The 27,190-nt window shown below is 43.1% G+C and overlaps 1 protein-coding gene across 3 annotated transcripts in view; it reads right to left on the minus strand.

Moving 5' to 3' along the window:
- The window catches only part of LOC110499330 (mitogen-activated protein kinase kinase kinase 4), an 82,714-nt gene that overhangs the window by 42,787 nt on the left and 12,737 nt on the right, over positions 1–27,190 (minus strand). The gene's annotated exons all lie outside the window — the stretch shown is intronic.

Raw genomic sequence — 27,190 nt, forward strand, 5'->3', positions numbered from 1 at the left:
CAATGTCAAATAATAGGCTTTATTGGTTGAGTGACGAATGCATTTTCCTGGGTCATTGTTACCAAATGTGCTCTATAAAATGGTTTAAACAGAGTAGCCAACTCAGATCCAACTACTGATAAGGGTTCAGGGTCACCGTAAGAAATAGTTTTGTTAGTTCTGCTTTAAACATTCAGTGTATTTGGAAATGTTTACATGAACAGGGTATTTTCATAAAGGACAGCATTAATTTCGCATTCATTGGTAGGAGTGGTAGAATCTCTCCATAAAATTCCAAACAGTCTAAACCATTCGCTTTCGAGACAGGGGTAAAATCCAAAACTGCAATATATTAACTGGCTCAACTTAGAGAAGTAATCTCAGACATGTCCAGCTCAGACATGTCCAGCTCAGACATGTCCAGCTCAGACATGTCCAGCTCAGACATGTCCAGCTCAGACATGTCCAGCTCAGACATGTCCAGCTCAGACATGTCCAGCTCAGACATGTCCAGCTCAGACATGTCCAGCTCAGACATGTCCAGCTCAGACATGTCCAGCTCAGACATGTCCAGCTCAGACATGTCCAGCTCAGACATCTCCAGCTCAGACATCTCCAGCTCAGACATCTCCAGCTCAGACATCTCCAGCTCAGATGTCCAGCTCAGATGTCCAGCTCAGATGTCCAGCTCAGATGTCCAGCTCAGATGTCCAGCTCAGATGTCCAGCTCAGATGTCCAGCTCAGATGTCCAGCTCAGATGTCCAGCTCAGATGTCCAGCTCAGATGTCCAGCTCAGATGTCCAGCTCATGAGCACCAATCAGCAGCAGATATTTAAAATGTTGAGTTCATGCAAAAAACAACAATATTGCATTGCATCAATTTGTTCTCCTAGTTAAACCAAATCGCAGCAAAACATTTTAAACTAAAATGTATATCATATGCCATGCATCTAGACTAGGGGTGCACGATATATCGGTGAACATATCGGATTCGGCTGAAATTTTCTAAAAACGCCAACATCGGCATTGGCCCAATGTCTAGTTTAACGCCGATGGGCAAAACTGATGTCAAAGCTGACGTGCATACATATATAAACGTAGGTACATGATGTAATGTCACCAAACAAATATATAGCGCTACACTTGCAACACAGCATTCCAAACCCAGCCCACAATGTCTGCTGTGTGGATCGAGCAGTCATTTGAACCAGTAAGAACATTTCAGCAAGACAACTCAAAAAGGTGAAATCCATTAAAAAACGGCAAGATAATGGAATTCATTGCCCTTGACAATCAACCGTTATCTGTCGTGGATGATGTTGGCTTTCGCGGACTGGTTGTGCACCGGTTCACACTACCAAGTAGGCGCCATTTTTCAGATGTTGTCCTTCCGGAGTAACACAGTCATTTTGAAACTCACATCCATGAGCTACTTTGCTATGGGTGTCACTGCTATTAGCTTAATGAACTGACATTTAGACCAGCGATGTCAGCCCCATGAGCATAGAGTCTGACAGCACAGTGGGTTGACAAGGATTTCGTACTGAGGAAAGCCGTATTGCTCATGAATGTGCTGGTTCTCATACTGCTGCTCATACTGCTGCTGCCATTTCACTAGGCTACCCTGGGGCGGAAGGTTGTGAGTTCAAACCCCCGAGCTGACAAGGTACAAATCTGTCGTTCTGCCCCTGAACAGGCAGTTAACCCACTGTTCCCAGGCCGTCATTGAAAATAAGAATTTGTTCTTAACTGACTTGCATGGTTATATAAAGGTAAAATAAAAATAAATAAATAAAAAATTTCAATGGCATTTGAGAACATGTTTGAAATATGAACACTCCTCGCTCCATTCAAAACAACTGACTCGAGAAATAAGCTCAACTGCGTCTGTAGCAGACGTGATACACTTTCATGGCATTGAAACGCCTGCTCAACAACACAGACCGTCAGGTTAACTTGGTAAAGTAATCTACTGGAGGCTGTGAAACAAGTGATTTGGTGGCACTCTGAGCCTCTGTCGCCACCATGCTCGATGCTAGGTACAAAGGACCGCTACTTCGATGCAGACAAGAAACAGTGTTTATATGAAATGTTACAGATACAGCTGGACACTGACACAGTGACAGTGGGCATCGAGGAGAAGAGGCCCACGGACAGACCGAGCTGAAACCTCGCTGCTTGACATGTATGATGAAATCCTGGTTGAGACTGAACAAATTAACAACGAAACAGAACAGCAAGTGAGTGAAATAAATAGGTTTTGATTACGTTTAACTGGTAATGATATCGGTATCAGCCAAAAATGTAATTTCGGTGCCTCCCTAATCTAGAAGTATTGAATCATTCATGAAAGGAGACAAGCACATCCCCTAAAGGCATCTGCATGCTTCCATGCCAAAACAGGTGGGTAGAGTGTGTGCATATATTGTGACAGATTTCTTGAGTTATAGTGGATAAATTCTGACTATTTCGAGGCATTGTATTCTGGCTACGGCATCTCAAAAATTGACAAACAGTACAGTTGCAGCTTTTTCCCCCTAATTTCTCAAGCACAGGTCATTCAAGGGAGTATGCGACACAATTGTTTGGTTCGGCTAGGCGCTGGCCGAACTGAAACATGCTAATGCTTTAAGAGTTAGCAATGGTTCACTTAACTACCTATCAACTTCCTTCCAGCTGTGTCAAATCAGAGGGCCTGTTGTCCAGACATTTGGCAGTCTATGGGGGTGCCACAGGATTCAATTCTCGGGCCAACTCTTTTCTCTGTATTCATCAATGACGCTCTTGCTGCTGGGGATTCTCTGATCCACCTCTACGCGGAGGACACCATTCTGTATACTTCTGGCCCTTCTTCGGACACTGTTAACTACCCTCCAGGTGAGCTTCAATGCCATACAATTCTCCTTCCATGGCCTCTAATTGCTCTTAAATGCTAGTAAAACCAAATGCATGCTTTTCAAACGTTTGCTGCCCGCACCCGCCCACCCGACTAGCATCACTATTCTGGACGGTTCTGACTTCGAATATGTGGACAACTACAAATACCTAGTTGTCTGGCTAGACTAAACTCTCCTTCCAGACTCATATTAAACATCTCCAATCCAAAATCAAATCGGCTTTCTATTTCGCAACAAAGCCTCCTCCACTCATGCCGCACCAAACTTACCCTAGTAAAACTGACTATCCTACCGATCCTCGACTTCGGCGATGTCATCTACAAAATAGCTTCCAATACTCTACTCAGCAAATTGGATGTAGTCTATCACAGTGCCATCCGTTTTGTTCCCAAAGCGCCTTATACCAACCACCACTGCTACCTGTATGCTCTAGTCGGCTGGCCCTCGCTACATAATATTCGTCGCCAGACCCACTGGCTCCAGGTCATCTATAGGTCTATGCTAGGTAAACCGCCGCCTTATCTCAGCTCACTGATCACGTAACACCCACCCGTAGCACGTGCTCCAGCAGGTACATCTCACTGGTCATCCCCAAAGCCAACACCTCCTTTGGCCGCCTTTCCTTCCAGTGACTTGAACAAATTGCAAAAAAACAAATCGCTGAAGTAGGAGACTTAGCTGATGTTTAAAGTTAGTGAGGGAAATCTGAGCAACTAACCGATCGCTGCAGCTGTACATATATATAGCCCATAAATAATATATAAATAGCCCACCCAATCTACCTACCTCATCCCCATATTGTTTTTATTTACTTTGCTGCTCTTTCCACACCAGTATCACTACTTACACACCATCATCTGCTCATCTATAACTCCAGTGTTACTCTGCATAATTGTAATTACTTTGCTACTATGGCCCATTTATTGCCTTACCTTCTCATGCCATTTGCACACACTGTATATACTCTTTTTTCCTCAATTGTGTTGACTGTACACTTGTTTATTCCATGTGTAACTACTGCTTTGCTTTATCTTGGACAGGTCACAGTTGAATAAAACTTGTTCTCAACTTGCTTACCTGGTTAAATAAAAGGTGGGGAAAAAGACTGCACACAGAGACCTACAAATGGTATCCATGAGTTCCTCTTACTCTGGGTAAGTATATTTTTTATTGCCATAATGTCCAACTATCCCTTTAACTGCAGAGGTGACTGACTGTCTGTTCAAAGCACATCTTACTGATGAGTGGTTTGACTAGGACGCCTATCTGGTCTGGAGCCTTCCGGGTGGCAGCCGCCACTGGCTCCAACAGTAGAAGTTCTGCTGTATCAATAGCAGTGCTGTGTATGACCAGAGGGCCACACAGGATAATGGGCTGTGGTGGGCTTTCAGTGTTTACATCCCCACTCCACAGCCAGTCTTTCACTAATATAAGGTTAACATGATTATTGCACTACATAGGTAATGGAATGGCACCATATTTGCTACATTAGGTAATAGGGCACAATACCAGATTTCTGGGGGCTTTGTAACACCACCACCCCCCCCCTGCTGAGACTCTGATTTTTCACTAACACTAGCACCGCTGAACCTCGAGGGACCCCCCTTCAAGCTAATGAGCAGTCATTCTGACTCCAAAATTATAACAGTGTAATTAATACATTTCATTTACAGTGCATTCGGAAATTCAGACCGTTCACTTTTTCCACATTTTGTTACGTTAGAGGCTTATTCTAAAAATATATTAAATAGCTTTTTCTCCCCTCATCAATTTACACCATACCCCATAATGACAAAGCAAAAACAGGTTTAGAAATGTTTGCAAATGTATTTAAAATAAAACTCAAATATTATTTTTACATAAGTATTCAGACCCATTACACAGTACTGTTGTAGTATCACCTTTGGCAGCAATTACAGCCTCAAGTCTTCTTGGGTATACCGCTAAGCTTGGCACATGTATTTGGGGAGTTTGTCCCATTCTTCCCCGCAGATCCTCTCAAGCTCTGTCAGAGCAATCATCGGGTTCTTGGTCACCTCCCTGACCAAGGACCTTCTCCCCGATTGTTCAGTTTGGCCGGGTGGCCAGCTCTAGGAAGAGTCTTGGTGGTTCCAAACATACAAATATTGTATCCATTGTAGATTAAGGCAGTAACGTAACAACATTTGGAAAAAGGGTGTCTGAATTGTTTCCGAAAGCACTGCGTGCCATTGCAAAATTAATAATTTGGTTGCGTTTATGAAGGTCTTAGGTAACAGTAGAACACAAAAACATTTTTTTGTAACAATAGCATTTGAATTAATTTATGTTACTGTGGGTGTTAAAACGGACAGCTTCAGTCAGCTGTTCTAGCACGCTCTACTGGTGTTTTTTGCCATGCAGCACTGCCCCCATTCAGAAGGTCCTAACTAATTTAGTTTATTATAAGGTCACACCAGTCAATATATGTTACGCAGTCAGCAGCCTCTATTACGGGACGTTCAGAAGGACTCCTAGCAAGGCAGGGCAGAAGTCTAATAAACCCCCTCTTCCCTCCTGCTACCTTTTATCTCGTGGACATTTCCTTTGCCGTCAATTTGATCGTGCGTGCATCTACAAGTAAGTGCCGTAGCTCTGTAAACAACAAGGCAAAAATAACTAAATATTGCCTATGGCTGTTTATAATGACCATTTATGTTGAGCTTGTTAGCTAGCTCGGACTCCCGCTAGCGGTTCTCATTCAGAATGCATTGGTATTTAGCATGCCTATTAGCTGTGTTAGCGGTTTTAGCCTTAGTCATTTGTGGTGCTGCTAGGCTATTTCTATTCGTGTAAATTCCTCATGCTCTTTGTTATGTAGATGTACCTACACTCTTGTACTGTTAATTTACCTACGTTCAGGATGTTTATAAGTTCCCTAGCCTTTGTAGGTTATTGCCATGTGACTAGGCCTTATGCTGTAGTGAGTGGTCAGATGTGTGTGAATGTGGACATCTTCCATTAAACCCGCCTCAAGCTGAACATCCGCCTCATCCTTGTTCTGACCAGACATTCTGTAGTGGTTGCTACCAGTATTAAGCCAACACCTAAATGTTTCTTATTACATTCATGGTCCTTTGATTCTCTACAACCCTACCCTTATTGTTTATGGTCCTTACGAGCTGGATACAACAGTGAGTACCTAGAGCCCAAGGATGCCAGTTAACAGAGAAGAGCCTCCACAACACCATAGTACCCTCCAAGCTCGTCATCAAGCTCGAGACCCTGGGTCTCGACCCCGCCCTGTGCAACTGGGTACTGGACTTCCTGACGGGCCGCCCCCAGGTGGTGAGGGTAGGCAACAACATCTCCTCCCCGCTGATCCTCAACACTGGGGCCCCACAAGGGTGTGTTCTGAGCCCTCTCCTGTACTCCCTGTTCACCCACGACTGCGTGGCCACGCACGCCTCCAACTCAATCATCAAGTTTGCGGACGACACAACAGTGGTAGGCTTGATTACCAACAACGACGAGACGGCCTACAGGGAGGAGGTGAGGGCCCTCGGAGTGTGGTGTCAGGAAAATAACCTCACACTCAACGTCAACAAAACTAAGGAGATGATTGTGGACTTCAGGAAACAGCAGAGGGAACACCCCCCTATCCACATCGATGGAACAGTAGTGGAGAGGGTAGCAAGTTTTAAGTTCCTCGGCATACACATCACAGACAAACTGAATTGGTCCACTCACACAGACAGCATCGTGAAGAAGGCGCAGCAGCGCCTCTTCAACCTCAGGAGGCTGAAGAAATTCAGCTTGTCACCAAAAGCACTCACAAACTTCTACAGATGCACAATCGAGAGCATCCTGGCGGGCTGTATCACCGCCTGGTATGGCAACTGCACCGCCCTCAACCGTAAGGCTCTCCAGAGGGTAGTGAGGTCTGCACAACGCATCACCGGGGGCAAACTACCTGCCCTCCAGGACACCTACACCACCCGATGTCACAGGAAGGCCATAAAGATCATCAAGGACATCAACCACCCGAGCCACTGCCTGTTCACCCCGCTATCATCCAGAAGGCGAGATCAGTACAGGTGCATCAAAGCTGGGACCGAGAGACTGAAAAACAGCTTCTATCTCAAGGCCATCAGACTGTTAAACAGCCACCACTAACACTGAGTGGCTGCTGCCAACACACTGACTCAACTCCAGCCACTTTAATAATGGGAATTGATGGGAAATGATGTAAATATATCACTAGCCACTTTAAACAATGCTACCTTATATAATGTTACTTACCCTACATTATTCATCTCATATGCATACGTATATACTGTACTCTATATCATCGACTGTATCCTTATGTAATACATGTATCACTAGCCACTTTAAACTATGCCACTTTGTTTACATACTCATCTCATTTGTACATACTGTACTCGATACCATCTACTGTATCTTGCCTATGCTGCTCTGTACCATCACTCATTCATATATCCTTATGTACATATTCTTTATCCCCTTACACTGTGTACAAGACAGTAGTTTTGGAATTGTTAGTTAGATTACTTGTTATTACTGCATTGTCGAAACTAGAAGCACAAGCATTTCGCTACACTCGCATTAACATCTGCTAACCATGTGTATGTGACAAATAAAATTTGATTTGATTTGATTTGACAAGATGTGGTAAGTTTGTGCCGACTGGATCACCCGCCACAATATCTCACTGATTACAACTACGACGGCAAAGAGTCAAGGCACAGACTACCACACACATCCACTCCTACGAGGGAGAGCTGCTAGAGGGTTCTATTGAGAAATCGAGATGTGACATACTCCAGCCAAAGTGCCCGCCTACCCCTTCAATGACTCATCACCGGTCCAACTCGCCACCAGGCTGACCAGCAGAATAGAGGACAGAGCCTCAGCCTTTTCATTGGTTGCTAATTCAGAGTTCCCACCACAGGCTAACCTCAACCAGAGATTGCCAAGATTAATATCCGATCTAAGTTTGATGCTATCAAGATCAGCGTCGAACCTGCCCCAGAGATCACCGGGAGCGTGGAACTATGGTGACAACCAGAGCAGACACACTGTGTCTACACAGCCAGTGTGACGAGATTGATGAGCTAATTGAAGTATTTAGAAAGATTGATGGCTCCCACAGTCCACTTTAGCTAGTACTTACCTGATGGACACTGTCAGTTAGCACCTGACCATCTGTCAGTCTTTCCACAGTTCTTTCTTCTTACAACTGTAAGCAGTATTAGAGGGGGAGAACGGAGGTTCTGCGGCACCAGTGCAAACAGCTCAGCAATGCCAGATATCAGAAGATGCTTGAGATACTTTGCCCTTCCACCTTAGCACCGATCTCAGATCCTACCTCTGCTGTGGAGTCCCTCACAGAGGTGCTACAGCTTTCTCCAGGGCCAGAGGAGCTACCAGAGCTCACCCTGAGGGAGTACCCCATCTTCTTCCAGCTGAGTTAGTAGTGGGACCTGAGGCTCCTACCATGGAGCCTCAGCTATACACTCCCACCACTGTGCTTAAACCAGCTCCTGCTGCAGAGTCTTAACTGGTCTCCACAGCAGTCTTACGGTCTACTCCAGATACAGAGGAGCTACTTGAGCTCACCCTGGGGGAGCACCCCACTGTGTTCCAACCAGCTCCTGCCTCACATTCTCAACTGGTTCCCATAGTGATGCCATCACTGTCTCCAATGACAAGAGGTTCTGCTGACCCATTCTGGACCCAAGACCAATACTCACCTCCCTGCCTGGTTGCGATCAGTAAAACTTACAGCCTTCCTCAGGGACAAACGAGCTCCCTGAGCTCATCCTGGATGAGCGCCATACCACTGTGCTCCTACTGAGCCTTCTCCAGGGACGGCGGAGCTGCCACCCTGAGAGAGCACCCTATTCCTACTCCAGCCAACACCGCTGAATGTCAGTTGGTCCATAATGTGGGAGCCCTGCCTGCGGCTGCTGTGCATGCCAAGTCCACTCAGACCTCTTCGGTCCCGGTCTGGTGGGACCTGCCTAACCCTACCTTCGACATCCAGCCTGCTGTTGTCCAAAGACATCTCCAAGCTCCTCCCTGGGAGCCACCGCCCTGGGAGCCCCCTTTGCTGCAGTGGCTTGGTCCATGTCCGCTGTCCAGACCGTCCTAACGTCCCCATGGGGGATTTTCCTGACATCCCAGTGGGGGACCAGCCTGTCCAAGGTGTTCAGTGTCCTGTCGTAGGAGACGCTAAAGCCTCTGCTCTACTAGCCCCAGTAGGTCCAGATCATATTAGCCTTCAGTTCCCTTATCAGCTAGTGGTTTCACAGTTTCCTGCAATGCTAGGCCCACAGTTTCCTGTATGAGTATCAGAGCTCTTTTTCCAGATAGGTCTAACTTCCCCTAGTTCACAATCTACAGCCCAGTAAGGCCCCAAGTCACTAGCTCTGTTTTTTTCTACCGCTCAGGTGTGCATTTATCTCTGTCCGTCGCTGCTGTGGAGATATAGCCAACCTCAACTCCTGTTGCTGATGGGGCGGCCTCACAATCTGCATTGCGGAGGCCCTCGTCGAGCTCTGGGGACCTGCGGTCAATAGCCCCGAGACCTTGGTCGAGACCTGCAGTCAAACATCTACCGTCTGTCGTGCTGAGACCTTTGTCAAACTCGGCTGCCCAACCTCCTGATCCTGGTCCCTTTGCCTGGGTCCATCCCTTCCAGTGGCCGCCGCCCATTGCTGCTCAGTGGGTCCAGCCACCTAAGTAGCCAGTCCCAGGGTCCTTGTTGAGCTCTGCCGTGTCGGCCCTGATGTCTCCAGTCTTGGTGTCCTCAGTTGACACTGTGCCGGGGTCAAGAGGACTCCTCCTGCTCCTCTAGGGACCTTACAGGCCCTCATTGCTGAGGTGCTCCTGGGCAGGGGGAGCGCCACCACCATCTTATCCTGTTGGCTCCCCTCTTCCAGAACTGCCTCACAGCCTGCACTAGCCCCCCGTGCCACTTACCCTGGTCTGGTGACCTCAAGCAACTTTGTGACGGGAAAGCCGGCTGCACCAAGAGACAAGACTTCTGTTGGACCAGTCGCTTGTCTGGTCTGCGTCTCTGCTGGATGACCACAAGTCTTCACATTATCCCTCTCAGATGACTGTCTGCCCTTTGTTGTCATTGCCAGAACAAAAAAAAGTTTACAAAATAAATTCCTCAAAAGTATATATAAAAAATAAATACATTTTAAAAAGAGTCAAACTACACACAATAAAATAACGCACAATAAGATTTTACTGAGTTAGTCAATTAAAATACATTCATTAGGCCATAAACTATGGATTTAGGAATACAGATATGCAGCGGTAGGTCACAGAACTTTATTTTAATTTTAAACTAGGTGCGTGCATCAGAAAACAGTATCTGGTGACCACCACTAGCCTTACGCAGCGCGACATCTCATTCTCATAGAGTTGATCAGGCTGTTAATTGTGGAGAGTAGTGGGACAAAATTCCACTTCAATGGCCGTGCGAAGTTGCTGGATATTGGCAGAAGCTGGAAGATGCTGTCGTACACGTCAATCCAGAGCATCCCAAACTTGCTCAATGCGTGGCATGTCTGGTGAGTATGCATGCCTGGTGAGTATGCAGGCCATGGAAAAACAGGGACATTTTCAGCTTCCAGGAATTGTGTACAGATCCTTGCGACATGGGGCCGCGTATTATGCCGAAACATGATGTGATGGCAGCAGATGAAAGGCACGACAATGGTCTACAGGATCGCATCACGGTATCTGTGCATTCAAATTGCCATCAATAAAATGCAATTGTGTTCGTTGTCCGTAGTTTATGCCTGACAATTCTATAACCCCATCGCTACCATGGGGCAATGTTCACAACATTGACATCAGCAAAGCGCTCGCCAACACAAAGCCATTCACTAGAATATGCTAGAATATGCATATAATTGACAGCTTAGGATAGAAAACACTCTAAAGTCTCAAACTTATTGTCTGTGACTAGAACAGAACTGATATTGCAGGCGAAAGCCTGAGAAAAATCCAATCAGGAAGTGACTTATTTAGAAACCTCTGCGTCTCTATTGAGCAGTGAAAGGGATATCAACCAGATTCCTTTTTCTATGGCTTCCCTAATGTGTCTAGTGTTACAATACATAGTTTCAGGCTTTTATTTGGAAAAATTAGCCTGAACGTCAACATTGCGTGAGTGGTCAGCTGAAGTCTCTCAGTGTTTTGTGCGTAAAGGACAAATGCGGCCATTGTTTCTCTCTCTCCTACTAAGAAGCCACCAGTCCCGGTTGATATATTATCGAATAGATATTTGAAAAACACATTGAGGATGGATTATAAAACACATTTTGCCATGTTTCTGTCGATATTATGGAGTTAATTTGGAATATTTTTCGGCATGGTCGTGACCGCAATTTCTGGTCGATTTCTCAGCCAAACGTGAAGAACAAACGGAGCTATTTCGCCTACAAAAATAATAATTTGCTATCTAACTGGGAGTCTCGTGAGTGAAAACATCCGAAGCTCAAAGGTAAACGATCTCATTTGATTGCTTTTCTGATTTGTGACCAGGTTGCCTGCTGCTAGCTAGGCATAATGCTATGCTAGGCTATCAATAAACTTGCACAAATGTTTGTCTTGCTTTGGCTGTAAAGCATATTTTGAAAAACTGAGATGACAGGGTGATTAACAAAAGGCTGTGTTTCAATATATTTCACTTGTGATTTCATGAATAGGAATATTTTCTAGTAATATTTATGTCCGTTGCGTTATGCTAATTTGTGTCAGTTGATGACAACGCTCCCGGAGCCGGGATGGGTAGTATCTAGAGGTTTTTAATGCCACTCGACCTGTCTAACCTGCAGCATGAAGTCACAGTTGAAACCGAGACTTGCTTACTCCGACCAGTGTTAAGCTTACTGAAAAAGTATGGAAACAGAATTAACGTAAAACTTTTTACTGCGTTACCAAACTTTGTATCTGCAGAGTACTTCCCGTGAATGTTTTTTTGTAATATTTTCAGTGAAAATTAAAAGTAGTCCTTGTGCATAGAGTTCCATGGTTTGTTAAACTTTGAAATCAATGTTGTTTAATATACATGTTAAAAGTGAAAGCGTCTCAGCGGAATTCCGTTACCGTGAAATTGGCCTCAATTAACTGAAGATTGCTCTCCTAAATCAATGAGGCGTGAACAAGTGCACATTTCAGAAGGAAGGCTAGTAAAGTCCATCTGCTGGATTGGGGGGGGGGGGGGGGGGGGGGGTCAGCCATACGGCACCAGGTCAAAGTTGAAAAAGGTTAACCTAAAGATCACGTAAAGCCACCGGCTGGCTCACTTGCCCTCTGGAGTGTAAAAAGAAAGCAATGATGCTGAAAATGTTATGGGGTGACGGCAGAAACGGTCTCTAGAATAAAATTCTGCACCTCAAAAACATCACCAAATTCTGCCATTAGGTAAACTCAAAAAATTATTCAAATTCATTCAATGTAGTGATGTCAAAAGGTTGAAACGCTGGACACATCAAGCAACTGAACATTGGACTACTAGGCCATATATAATCTAACACTCAGTAGCCTGTTTTGTCTGTGCCAGAGATAGGCTGATTGAGGTCATACTGACTGACTGCAGTAGGGGTGTGTGTGTGTGTGTGTGTGTGTGTGTGTGTGTGTGTGTGTGTGTGTGTGTGTGCGCGCGTAACCAACCAAGCTCTCTAAACACTTCCACACTTCTTTGGTTAAAGAAACAAAAAGACAAAGACCGAAATGAAGAACACAGGAGGGGGGGCACATGTCTTCAAAGATGACCCTGCCAACACAGCTTTGTCCCTCTAAACCTTTTAGGAAGGGATTTTAATAGGACGGGAAAGAGGTAAAAACAATAGAGGGGAAATGGGTCCTAAACATCCGCACTGCAGTCCATCTGTCTGGTCGACCGCAACGCCATGTGCCTCTCCATTGATCAACTGATTAAAAGACATTCCCCCACACGTACGTGTGTGTGTGTGTGTGTCAGTTGATTGGGTGCAGTGGGGCATTGGTGGATCGCTTTCACTAATCCGACAATTAGTGGGCAAAGCCATTCAGTGCGAGATAAAGAGACGCATGGAGAGAGGGGGAGCACGCGAGCACACACAAAAAGCCACATGGAGAGCACAGGGACCCACTGCCCATCTGCCTCTCTTTTGCCTCACCAAGAGACCCCCCCCTCCACACACAATGACCCTTCTCTACATCTACACACACACACACACACACTTCGTTCTGTTCCCAGGGAGAAACCAAGGACTTCCAGACCGACACCTGCTGCAAGCCATTGGGCTTCCCATGTGCCAGAACAGTGTGTGTGTCAGATGCATGCTCTTAGCATATGGGTTTAAAAATAGAAGTGGTGGGAGAGTAGATCAGTCTTAATCTAATTCCAATCAAAATTGTGATAATGACGTTCAACATGCATATCGCAAGACTGCCATTTACTTTTTTTGACAAGGTTAACAACAAAAATTGAGTACGGTACCTACTCCAATGAGATGCACTAGACTGCGCTCGTTCACTCTAAATACACAAAGGACGCTGACAAATCACAAGCGGGATCTCGCTCTCTGCATGGCATGTACATGCTGGTCAATCACAAGCATCCCCACTTAGAGTGAGCTGTTAGATGCTGGCGAGGAGAGAAAGAGCTTCAGAGTGTCAGAAAAGGGGTTGCAAGGGGTTGGATATTTTCCGGGAAATCTTTGGAAATTTTCAATGGAAGTTAAGCCTGGGAATTTTGCCTAAATTCACCAAAAACGTTAGCTTATAACAGTGAACCTTTGCGGGATACACAAGGCAATTCTAGGTCTCCCAATAGAACTGTTGGGAATTCAATGGTATTGCAACCCTCTGCATGCACAGTGCATTCTTCCATCACATGGACAGCTGATTCTCAAGATCTTGCACACTAATGAGATGCTATTGAGCCCACACCACTACACTGTCTGAGTCAAGGACTACATGCTTTCTGGTAAGTTTTGATTACAATACTGGGTGGGGTGAATATATCATATATGATACACATTTTTTTGTTAACTAGTAAATAGTAGCCTACAGCAAAGTGATTAAATCATTTCTAACTTGTTAACAATTTCTGCAAGTTAGTTTTTGCTACCATGTGGGTTTTAGCTTGCTTGAGCATGCTAACTGAGGAGTGTTAATTCACCTGTTACCATACATGTTTCATTTTAAAACATGTACAGTTGAAGTTGGAAGTTTACATACACTTAGGTTGGAGTCATTCAAACTTATTTTTCAACCACTCCACAAATTTCTTGTTAACAAACTATAGTTTTGGCAAGTCGGTCAAGACATCTACTTTGTAAATGACAAGTAATTTTTCCAACATTTTTTTCCAGACAGATTATTTCACGTTAGCACAATTCCTGTGGGTCAGAAGTTTACATACACTAATTTGACTGTCTTTAAACACCTAGGAAAATTCCAGAAAATTATGTAATGGCTTTAGAAGCTTCCGATAGGCTAATTGACATCATTTGAGTCAATTGGAGGTGTACCTGTGGATGTATTTCAAGGCCTACCTTTAAACTCAGTGCCTCTTTGCTTGACATCATGGGAAAATCAAAAGAAATCAGCAAAGACCTTGGGACCAATTCCCAAGCGTCTGAAGGTACCACGTTCATCTGTACAAACAATAGTACGCAAGTATAAACACCATGGGACATGCAACCTTCATACCGCTCAGGAAGGAGACGCGTTCTGTCTCCTAGAGATGAACGTACTTTGGTGTGAAAAGTGCAAATCAATCCCAGAACAGCAAAGGACCTTGTGAAGATGCTAGAGGAAACGGGTACAAAAGTATCAATACCCACAATAAAACGAGTCCTATATCAACATAACCTAAAAAGGTCGCTCAGCAAGGAAGAAGCCATTGCTCCAAAACCGCCATAAAAAGACAGACAACAGATTGCAACTGCACATGGGGAAAAATACCATACTTTCTGGAGAAATGTCCTCTGGTCTGATGAAACAAAAATAGAACTGTTGGGCCATAATGACCATCGTTTTGTTTAAAGGAAAAAGGGGGGTGCTTGCGTGTCGAACACCATACCAACCGTGATGCACGTGGGTGGCAGCATCATGTTGTGGGGGTGCTTTGCTGCAGGAGGGACTGGTGCACTTCACAAAATAGATGGCATCATGAGAAGGAAAATTACGTGGATATATTGAAACATAAAGACACCAGTCAGGAAGACAAAGCTTGGTCGCAAATGGGTCTTCCAAATGGAAAATGCTTCGAAGATGTGGCAAAATGGCTTATGGACAACAAAGCCACGGTATTGAATGGCCATCACAAAGCCCTGACTTCAATCCCATTGAAAATGTGTGGGCAGTACTGAAAAAGCGTGTTTGAGCAAGGAGGCCTACAAACCTGACTCAGTTACACCAGCTCTGTCAGGAGGAATGGGACAAAATTAACTTATTGTGGGAAGCTACCCGAAACGTTTGACCCAGGTTAAACAATTTAAAGGCAATGATACCAAATACTAATTGCGTGTACGTAAACTTCTGATCCACTGTGAATGTGATGAAAGAAATTAAAGCTGAAATAAATAATTCTATCTACTATTATTCTGACAATTCACATTCTTAAAATAGAGTGGTGATCCTAGCTGACCTAAAACAGGGAATTTTTCCTAGGATTAAATGTCAGGAATTGTGAAAAACTGAGTTTACATCAACTGTATCTTACAAAGGAGTTGTTTAATCTAACGGCTTAACTATTTATCTGTACATGGAATTGCATTATTTTTTTTAACATTTATTTTTAGTCTTTACAGGAAAATGCCACAGGCACTATCTGATGTGTGGAGAAAGGAAAAGCTGTGTACATTTGCAAGTACTGTGCCAAATCATATGTGAAGAAAGCAGCAAAGATGCAGAATCATCTGGCCACGTGCATAAAGTTCCCTCAGTGCTCACAACAAGCAACCTGACAAAAGTCCCTCTACTTCTATTTGAGGTGAAAATTATGAATCAGACACCTTATTGTTAGCAACAGCTCATGGTCCTCCTGGAATCAGAAGTTTTTTTTGACTCAATGGAGGATCGTAGTCAGAGAAATGCTGATGAATGTCTTGCTCGAGCTGTGTATGCAACTGATTCGCCTCTGATGCTCACAGGCAATGTGTATTGGAAGAAATTTCTGAGTGTTCTTCACCCAGCATACACCCCTCCAACCAGACATGCTTTATCTAATAATTTATGGATGCAGAGTTCAAGTGAAGGTCAAGCAAATCATAGAGAACGCAGACTATTGCAATCATCTCTGATGGGTGGTCGAATGTTCTTGGGCAAGGAATAAGAAATAATTAACATCCCCACCCCTCAACCAGCATTTTACAAGAGCGCAGACACAAGGGACAACACAAGGGACAACAGGTCTCTACATTGCAGATGAGCTGAAGGCAGTCATCAATGACCTTGGACCACAGAAGGTATTTGCACTGGTACAAAACCATGCTGCAAACATGAAGGCTGCTTGGTTTAAAGTGGAGGAGTCCTACCCTCACATCACACCCATTGGCTGTGCTGCTCATGCATTGAATCTGCTCAAGGACATCATGGCACTGAAAACAATGGATACACTCTACAAGAGAGCCAAGGAAATGGTTAGGTATGTGAAGGGTCATCAAGTTATAGCAGCAATCTACCTCACCAAGCAAAGTGAGAAGAATAAGAGCACCACATTGAAGCTGCCCAGCAACAACCCTTAGGGTGGTTTTGTCATCATCTTTGACAGTCTCCTGGGGGGGAAAGGAGTCTCTCCAAGAAATGGCCATATCACAGTCTGCCGATATGGACAGCCCCATCAAGAGGATCCTCCTGGATGAGTGGTAAGCAGCCTGAAACATATAGCAGTAGCCATTGCACGGATTGAGGGAAACAATGCCATACTGTCTGATGTTCAGACTCTGCTTGCAGATGTAAGAGAAGAATCCGTACTACCCTGCCCACTTCAATGCTGCTCCAAGCAGAGGAAACTTCAGTTCTGAAATGCATCAAAAAACGTGAATCCTTCTGCCTGAAGCCTATACACACACCGCAGTGTACATGTTGGACCCCAAGTATGCTGGCAAGAGCATCCTGTCTGGTGCAGAGATCAACAAGGAATATGCTGTCATCACTACTGTGTCTCGCCACCTTGGTCTGGATGTGTGCAAGGTTCTTGGCAGTCTGGCAAAGTACACTTCCAAGCAAGGGCTTTGGGATGGAGATGCAATATGTCAGTCGTGCCAACCTCTCATCAGCCACCTGGTGGAGGGGACTTTGTGGATCTGAGGCTCTTTCCCCACAATCATCCTCCAAATCCAACCAACATCAGCCACCTCAGAGCGCAACTGGTCCTTGTTTGGGAACACACACACCAAAGCACGCAACAGGCTGACCAAAACAAGGGTTGAAAAATTGGTGGCCATCCAGACAAATTTTGAGCTTTTTGAGCCTGACAACGGGCCATCCTCAACCAGGTTGGGTTGTGACAGTGAAGATGAGGCCTCAGAGTCTGACGGTCAAGAGGTGGACATTGAGGAGGTCCAGGGACAAGACATGGAAGCCTGAGAGGAAGACGACCAAAGCTTTAGTTTCTAGACTATCATCTTAGACTTATATTGAAAATGTTTTTAGGAGATGCGATGGAACAATATTAATTAGTATTTGTTTTCATAAATTAAATGAACCACCTGGGACCTGAATAAGGAGCAGAAACTGTGCGTAACGATAACGGTGCAAATGTGTTAAAAGGTCATCGCATTGAATGTCTGGACTAGATTTAAAAATCAGTAGGCTGTGTGTTACATGTTAAGGCACTTCCACTTATAATTACACTATTATAATCTTCCGATTCCATCTGCAGCCTATGGCTGCCTGAATAAATATTTAACTTGGGTCATTTAATAACTCAATGGAAAAATAGGAAAAATAATGTTTGTTCATATGTAGGTGTAATAATCCTAGCATTATATGTATAGCAATGTTGGAAAATATGTTGCATTTGGTTTTGTATGTATTAATTAATATGATGATCTTCTTTTAGAAGTGGTGTTCTCTACCATAACACGTGTTTTAACCATGTCTGATGAAATTACCAAGTTCTCACCGACGTGTTTGAGAATCTAAATTCATAATCACATTTGCAATATCTCCCCCCCCCCCCAAAAAAAAATGAGTAGGGATGAACGATATATCCGTGTGTGAACATATCGGAATTGCCCGATATTAGCTGAAAATGCCAACATCAGTATCGGCCCGATGTCTAGTTTAACGGCAATGTTAAAAACAGATTTCAAAACTACCGTGCATACCTATATGTAGGTACATGACGATGCCACGGAAAATTGTGCTACACGTGCAACACAGCATTCCTAACCTAGCCCACAATGTCTGCTGTGTGGATCAAGCAGTCAAGTCGAGCAGTCATTTAAAAGAGTAAGAACATTTCAGCGAGAACTCAAAAAATGTTGAAATCCTTTAAAGCCAAGATAATGGAATTCATTGCCCTTGACAATCAACCGTTATCTGTCGTGGATGATGTTGGCTTTCGCTGACTGGTCAAGCACCAGTACACACTACCAAGTGTGCTATTTTTCCAGATGTTGCCCTACCGGAGTTACACAGTAATAACATCACTGCTATTAGCGTCACGACATACATGCTATGGAACACCGTTTGGGTCTTTGTCTAAAAAAGATACAATAGTACTGTCAAAGCTGTACAAAAAGTCTGCAAACACCGGCCACAAACGATGCATTTACAATACCGTGTTGGAATTAATGCATAATTTGTTCGACCGGACCTTCTGGGGTAGCTAGCTTTAGCTTAGCACCAATACAACCAACCTGAAAACAATGACCAGTAGAAACTGCAATAATTTTCATTATTATTAATTATTTAGGAATCCTTGTGAGTAAGTATTAGCTAGGTTGCCACTTGTTGTTCGCCTATTGAAATTGAACTTCAGGTCATGAAAATAAATAGCTAGCCAGTTACTTAACCCTATTGCCCAAAGCTAACGTTATAAGCAGCCAGCTAGCTTCATCTGGCTAGTGAGGCTCGAACGGACTGGGTAATGTGTTGTGAAGCTAGCCACAATAAAGATTAGGCACAATAGTGGATTTTGCGGTTTGCCTTCAAAATAAAAGTATGACATTGACAGTGATGCAAATGAATACAAATAGTAGAATTATGCTATACTTTTATTTTGAAGGCTAACCGCAAAGCCCACTATTGTGGCTAATCCTTATTGTGGCTAGCTTCACATAGATTGGTCCAACCACCATCAAATCAAGTAAGTAGCGTCTTATAAATTAGGGTTATTTTAGATGACACCTAGCTACTGAAACAGATGTCGTTTGGATATGTTTTTGGGGAAGAACATTGTTTGCATCCATGAGCTAGCTAGCTTTTTCTTTATGACCAGCATATGTATCGATTAATCATTGTGACATATGAAATACGAGTGAGTGTAATCCATGTGTAATAATTACATTAAATTATCATATTCAGGTCCTGATTGGTCAAAGTGTTATTTGGCGTTCCATAGAAATCCTGGTTGAGAACGAAACGACTGAAAAACGAAACAGCACAGCAAGTAAGTGAAAGAAATAGGTTTTGATTATGTTTTACTGGTAAGGGGGACATACGTAAATGCCAACAAAATAACTTTTTGGTCAGTGTGGTGTGTGTGTGTAACCTTGATTTAACTAGGCAAGCCAAATTCTTATTACAATGACGGCCCTGATGACGCTGGGCCAATTGTGCGCAGCCCTATGGGACTCCCACTCACGGCCGGATGTGATACAGCTTGGATTCGAACCAGGGACTGTAGTGACACCTCTTGCAGTGAGATGCAGTGCCTTAGACCGCTTTGTCCATGTGTGTGTTAACTATTTAACTGTACTAGAATGCTTAAAAGGGTGCAAACATTTTTAAATATCGGTTATCGGCATCGTTTTTTTGTCAAGGAAAATATTGGATATCAGACAAAAATGTCATATCGGTGCATCACTAATAATTAGCAATTAGATATTGTCCAAATCGTGCAGCTCTAATCTGTATCACACCTTTGATGCATATTCATGGAATTAAACAGTAATTTAAAACTAACAGGACAGTCAGATTTTCATATTATAACTCAGAGCGTAATTTCATAGGATATCTTTGGACAGTGTAGAGCATATAAATTTTTTTTATACAATATCGTGACGCATAGTTGACAGTAAAGCAATATTTTTGCGCTAGATGGCTATAACTGCACCAAAATGTTAGTATCTTTTCTTCATTAGGTTATTCTCCCCATCTTTCAAAATTAGGGAGCCAATTGGTTTTCATCACTTTTAATGGCTGATCAGAACTCTTTCATGGCTTTCTTATCCCTCTGCAGCAGACAGAAAGGGAGCAATATGTTTGGAACATCAAAACGCAATGAAGAAGTCACAGTATCGAATTGCAATACTTAAAAATAACAATACAGTGTTGGCACTTAAGTACCGTCATCGTATCGTAAGGTCCTGGCAATTCCAAGCCCTATTGACAGAGCGGTGCCGCTTTCTGGCTACAACTTGAGGATTTTACATGTTGTGGTGGTAGTCTGCAAAACCGTGGGTCGCACGAGCTGAATTAAATGTAAAAGGCTTAGAAAATAAAAAGCTTGAGGTACGCTCAGTGGACATTTCACAGATTTGTTTTTGTGAAAAATCTTAACAGGAATTTCCCATTAATATGAAATGCATATACTAAACTATGAAAATACTATATCTGTCTCAAAACCGATATCTATCTTACCTCTATTGTTTTATGTCCATTGGATTAGAGAAGAAAAAAATGACGAGTTCAACAGTGAGCCTATCAGTTAATTCTCGCACAGCATCCAACCAAGATAAGCAAGGGTATTTTCCAAATATTTGACCACTTTCTGGTCTTTTTCCTCCATGATTTAGTCACCCTAATTTTGGCCATCCTAAAAGGCTAAAATCTCAAATGACTTAATGGATTATTATTAGAGACATGAGGTTTGGAACATCTGTTTTCTTAATAGCATCTACACAATTAACATTTTACCAATTGGTTCATATATACACGTTTGACTGGACACCTTAGTGTTATTTTCATTGAATGAACGTAGACATATATACTTTTTTAATTTAACCTTTATTTAACCAGGCAAGTCAGTTAAGAACAAATTCTTATTTTCAATGACGGCCTAGGAACAGTGGGTTAACTGCCTGTTCAGGGGCAGAACGACAGATTTGTACCTTGTCAGCTCGGGGGTTTGAACTTGCAACCTTCCGGTTACTAGTCCAACACTCTAACCACTCTAACCGCCCGACATGAGTAAGCCTTTTTGAAACAGTAGGCATTAACTAGATTCCATTTACTACTTTCTATTACAAAAGACCATTAGAAGAAACTGTTCTCTGGAATAGAAATCTACCCCCATATGAAATATTGCAATAAATCACAGTTCATTATAGTGAATTATGACAACTGCCAAATATCTGTGCAATTAGGCATTAACTGACTCTTGGATTGTTGATACATTCGCCACTACATGCAAATTCTCCCTCTACCTAGGTTTAGTATGTGTCTGAGTTCATGTGTTTCCTCTACCTAGGTTTAGTATGTGTCTGGGAGTTAATGCTAGCAGTTGTAGCCAAATTAAGCTTGCAAGGGTGTGTACACTTTTCTCAGTGTATGTCATGTGTGTGGAGTGTGTTTAAATAAGGTGCAGCAGTGCTAGGCAGTCCAGACTGATGACTCAAACCTTCAGGAATGACAGACCGAGGAACAGGTGACGTCACTTGTTTATTTGGTTGCTATGAGACTCAACTGCCCCAACTGTCAAGAGCGCATAAATTCCGCTCCCGAGCAGTCACCCCTCTTCCATCTCTTCTCTCTGCAGCATGCTCTCGCTGCTCCAACCTACTTATTGGAAGAAGAAAAAGACCTGCTGTGCCTCATGTTGACAGATTGTAGGTGGTGTAAACCACCCAAAGGGGCTACATTTAGTAGAGTTGGTTGGATTTTGGCTCATGTTCTTCTAGAACAGGTATTCCCAAACTGGGGGTACATGCAATTCCGACAGGGGTACGCCAAATAAAAATGTGATTCACTTTTAATTAAATACTTTTTTCTTCACATTTTTAAACAATACATTTATTATTTTCCAATGGGGCGATACATTTGGGTGAGTTTCTCCCCCCACACCTAAGTAGCCTAGTTTCACTGCCAAAAATCTAATTAAACCATCTAGTGCTCAGCGAAATAACAAAGTCAAAATACAGTTAGCCAGGTCAAAATAATTAACATCCAATCAAATTCACCGTTACCCTCTCGTGGGAAATCTTCACTCCGGCACAGACATTTAGAAACAAAACAATTTGAAAAATAAGCCACATTTTTAAAACAAGAATTAAGATGACCTTCGAGTAGTAAGACATGTATAATAAAAGCAACAGTTACCATTAATAAGAAGGAGCTAGAAGAGTCGGTATCTAGGACAGGAAAGCCCCATACTATTGTGGGGGACTTAATTATTCCTGCTGCAGTGGATATGGCTGGGACAATGCTGGGGGAAAAGGCCCAAAAAAACTATACAGACAATGCCTTCCTCAAACAACACTGTTTCACGACGCATCAGTGACATGGCAGGAGATGTTTTGAAACAATTACTGCGTCGCATACAAGCCAGTGAATTCTATGCGTTACAGCTGGATGAGTCAGACTTGGAGGGCCTGGCACAGCTCCTGGTATTTATTCATTACGTTTATGGGGGGGTCAATTAAGGAAGACATCCTCTTCTGCCAACCACTGGAAACCAAGACAACATGAGGATATTTTTAAAGGACTGGACAGCTTTGTGACAAATGGACTTTGGTGGTCAAGATGTGTTGGTATCTGTACTGATGGCGCAAAAGCCATGACAGAGACATAGTGTAGTGGTAATGCCCATTCAAGCAGTTGCTCCCGACACCACTTGGGTATACTGCAACATCCACCGAGAGCCTGTGATGCCAAGGGAATGCCTGACAGCTTGAAAGAGGTTGGACACTAGTGAAAATGGTTAATTTTGTTAAAGCAAGGCCCCTGAACTCTCATGTATTTTCTGCATTATGCAATGATATGGGCAGCGACCATGTAAAGCTTTAACATACAGAAGAGCGCTGGTTATCAAGTATTATTTATTTTTTAATTGAGATGAGCTCGATTTTTTCCTGACCGCTTGCATAATGACGCATTTCTCACACAACTGTTTTATCCTCGCCTGAATGATCTAAATCTAGAATTACAGGGACTCTGCAACTATATTCAATATGCGGTACAAAATTGAGGCAAAGAAACTCTTTTCTGTCTGCATTAATCAGGATAACACATAGGTCTTTCCATCATTGTATGATTTGCGTGCAAATGAACTCAAGCCATACGGACAATGTCAAATGTCATACATCGAAGCACCCGACTGAGCTGGGTGCGCAATTACACAGGTACAGTGGGGCAAAAAAGTATTTAGTCAGCCACCAATTGTGCAAGTTCTCCCACTTAAAAATATTAGAGAGGCCTGTAATTTTCATCATAGGTACACTTAAACTATGACAGACAAAATGAGAAAACACATCCAGAAAATCACATTGTAGGATTTTTAATGACTTTATTTGCAAATTATGATGGAAAATAATTATTTGGTCAATAACAAAAGTTTCTCAATACTTTGTTATATACCCTTTGTTGGCAATGACAGAGGTCAAACATTTTCTGTAAGTCTTCACAAGGTTTTCACACACTGTTGATGGTATTTTGGCCCATTCCTCCATGCAGATCTCCTCTAGAGCAGTGATGTTTTGGGGCGGACTTTCAACTCCTTCCAAAGATTTTCTATGGGGTTGAGATCTGGAGACTGGCTAGGCCACTCCAGGACCTTGAAATGCTTCTTACGAAGCCATTCCTTCGTTGCCCGGGCGGTGTGTTTGGGATCATTGTCATGCTGAAAGACCCAGCCACGCTTCATCTTCAATGCCCTTGCTGATGGAAGGAGGTTTTCACTCAAAATCTCACGATACATGGCCCCATTCATTCTTTCCTTTACACGGAGCAGTCGTCCTGGTCCCTTTGCAGAAAAACAGCCCCAAAGCTTGATGTTTCCACCCCCATGCTTCACAGTAGGTATGGTGTTCTTTGGACTTCAGACATGTACTGGCTTAAGCAGTGGGACACGTCTGGCACTGCAGGATTGGAGTCCCTGGCGGCGTAGTGTGTTACTGATGGTAGGCTTTGTTACTTTGGTCCCAGCTCTCTGCGGGTCATTCACTAGGTCCCCCCGTGTGGTTCTGGGATTTTTGCTCACCTTTCTTGTGATCATTTTGACACCACAGGGTGAATGAGATCTTGCGTGGAGCCCCAGATCGAGGAAGATTATCAGTGGTCTTGTATGTCTTCCATTTCCTAATAATTGCTCCCACAGTTGATTTCTTCAAACCAAGCTGCTTACCTATTGCAGATTCAGTCTTCCCAGCCTGGTGCAGGTCTACAATTTTGTTTCTGGTGTCCTTTGATAGCTCTTTGGTCTTGGCCATAGTGGAGTTTGGAGTGTGACTGTTTGAAGTTGTGGACAGGTGTCTTTTATACTGATAAGTTCAAACAGGTGCCACTAATACAGGTAACGAGTGGAGGACAGAGGAGCCTCTTAACCTGTTGCGACTCTAGGGGCAGTATTTTCATTTTTTGGAATTTTATTTTTGTCAGGACAAGATGCTAGAATATGCATATAATTGACAGCTTTGGATAGAAAACACTATCGTTTCCAAAACTGTAAAGATATTGTCTGAGTATAACAGAACTGATGTTGCAGGCGAAAGCCTGAGAAAAACCCAATCCGGAAGTGCCCCATATTTTGAAAGCGCAGCGTGCCAATGAGTCCCCATTGAGCTGAGAATGTGCTATGAACCAGCTTACGCTTTCTACGTATTCCAAGGTGTCTACAGCATTGTGATGTAGTTTTACGCATTTATGTTGAAGAATACCCGTAGGGGGCTACATTGCGCAAGTAGTAACATGATGCTCCCAGAGAAAATCTTGCGTAAAGTACAGAGGTAGTCATTATTCCAATCGCTTCTGAGAAACCAATTCTCCCGGTGGATATATTTTCGAATAGATATTTGAAAAACACCCTGAGGGGTTGATTCTAAACAACGTTTGCCATGTTTCTGTCGATTGTATGGAGCTAATTTGGAATATTTTTCGGAGTTGTTGTGACCACAATTTCCGGTCGATTTCTCAGCCAAACGTGAAGAACAAACGGAGCTATTTCGCCTACAAAAAATAATATTTTGGGGAAAAAATGAACTTTGGCTATCTACCTGGGAGTCTCGTGAGTGAAAACATCCGAAGTTCATCAAAGGTAAACGATTTAATTTGATTGCTTTTCTGATTTTCATGACAAGGTTGCCTGCTGCTAGCAAGGCATATTGCTAGGCTATCGATAAACTTACACAAATGCTTGTCTAGCTTTGGCTGTAAAGCATATTTTGAAAATCTGAGATGATAGGGTGATAAACAAAAGGCTAAGCTGTGTTCCAATATATTTCACTTGTGATTTTCATAAATAGGAATATTTTCTAGTAAGATTTATGTCCGTTGCGTTATGCTAATTAGTGTCAGATGATGACAACGGTCCTGTTCACAGGATGGGGTGTCACTAGAGGTTAAAGAAGAAGTTACAGGTCTGTGAGAGCCAGAAATCTTGCTTGTTTGTAGGTGACCAAATACTTATTTTCCACCATAAGTTGCAAATAAATTCATAAAAAAATCCTACAATGTGATTTTCTGGATTTTTTCTCATTTTGTCTATCATAGTTGAAGTGTACCTACTATGAAAATTACAGGCCTCTCATCTTTTTAAGTGGGAGAACTTGCACAATTGGTTGCTGACTAAATACTTTTTTGCCCCACTGTACTTTCCCGAAACGGACGACACACACACAACTGTATTCGTTATCCCTGTCACACCCTGCCTCCAGTCCACTTACCGATATCTGAAGAGAGCCTCATCAAAATTGCAACAAGCGGTTCTGTGAAAATTTAATTTAATCAGAAGTCACTGACAGATTTCTGGGTAAGGCTGTGCTCAGAGTGTCCTGCCTTGGCAAATCGCGCTGTTAAAACCTTGAGTGTAGGGGGCAGTATTTTGATGTTTGGATGAAAAACGTACCCAAATTAAACTGCCTATTTCTCCGGCTCAGAATCTAGAATATAATTGTCAGATTAGGATAGAAAACACAAAAGTTTCCAAAACTGTCAAAATATTGTCTGTGAGTATAACAGAACTGATATTGCAGGCGAAAACCTGAGGAAAAAAATCAAACCAGGACGTGGCTTCCCCGTGGTGTGAACAGTCTTTAGACAGTTTCAGGCCTTTATTTTGAAAAATGAGCGAGCGAGAAAGCTCTCTCTCTCTCACATTTGAAGTGTTTCTACGAACATTTCTGAACATAAACGCGTCAACCAAATGGAGGTATTTTGGATATATTTATGGAACAAAGGGAACATGTATTGTGTAACGGAGTCTCGTGAGTGCAAACATCCGAAGATTAAATATTTAGTAATTTAATTAGAATTTGGCGCTCTGCAATTAAGCGGTGGTTGACAAAAATGATCCCGCTAACAGGGTGGGTGCCTTTGCAACCACGTACCAATGTGAGAGTGTATTCTTCCCCCTCACTAGCATGAAAACTAAATACAGGCACAGACTGTGTGTGGAAAATGATTTAAGACTGAGACTCTCTCCAATACAACCCAACATTGCAGAGTTATGTGCATCCTTTCAAGCACACCCTTCTCATTAACCTGTGGTGCATTATTCACAATTTGATGAACAAATGAGCTTTTATATGTAAGATGACTAAATATAGAGCTAAATTATTAATTATATTTTTATTTGTGCCCTGGTCCTATAAGAGCTCTTTGTCACTTCTCACGAGCTGGGTTGTGACAAATTCACACTCATTCTTATGTTTAATAAATGTGTTGGATAGTGTGTGGCGCTGACCCTCGTGCTAGAGGGGGTACGCAGCTGGCGGTTGAATGTTTGAAGGGGTACGGGACTATAAGACGTTTGGGAACCACTGCTCTACAGGAATGATGGAGTCCATCCAAATGATTTTGGTGCCAGGACCCTCTCCTCACATTTCAAAGCTGCGTTGAGACAGGGCATCTACCCACAGTGCTCAGAATGACAGAAATCACATTTAGATTAAGGTAACTCATTAACAGAACATGCGTCGAAGATGAAATGACG

The sequence above is a fragment of the Oncorhynchus mykiss genome, chromosome 20 (assembly GCF_013265735.2).
Source record: "Oncorhynchus mykiss isolate Arlee chromosome 20, USDA_OmykA_1.1, whole genome shotgun sequence".
Lineage (NCBI taxonomy): Eukaryota > Metazoa > Chordata > Actinopteri > Salmoniformes > Salmonidae > Oncorhynchus > Oncorhynchus mykiss.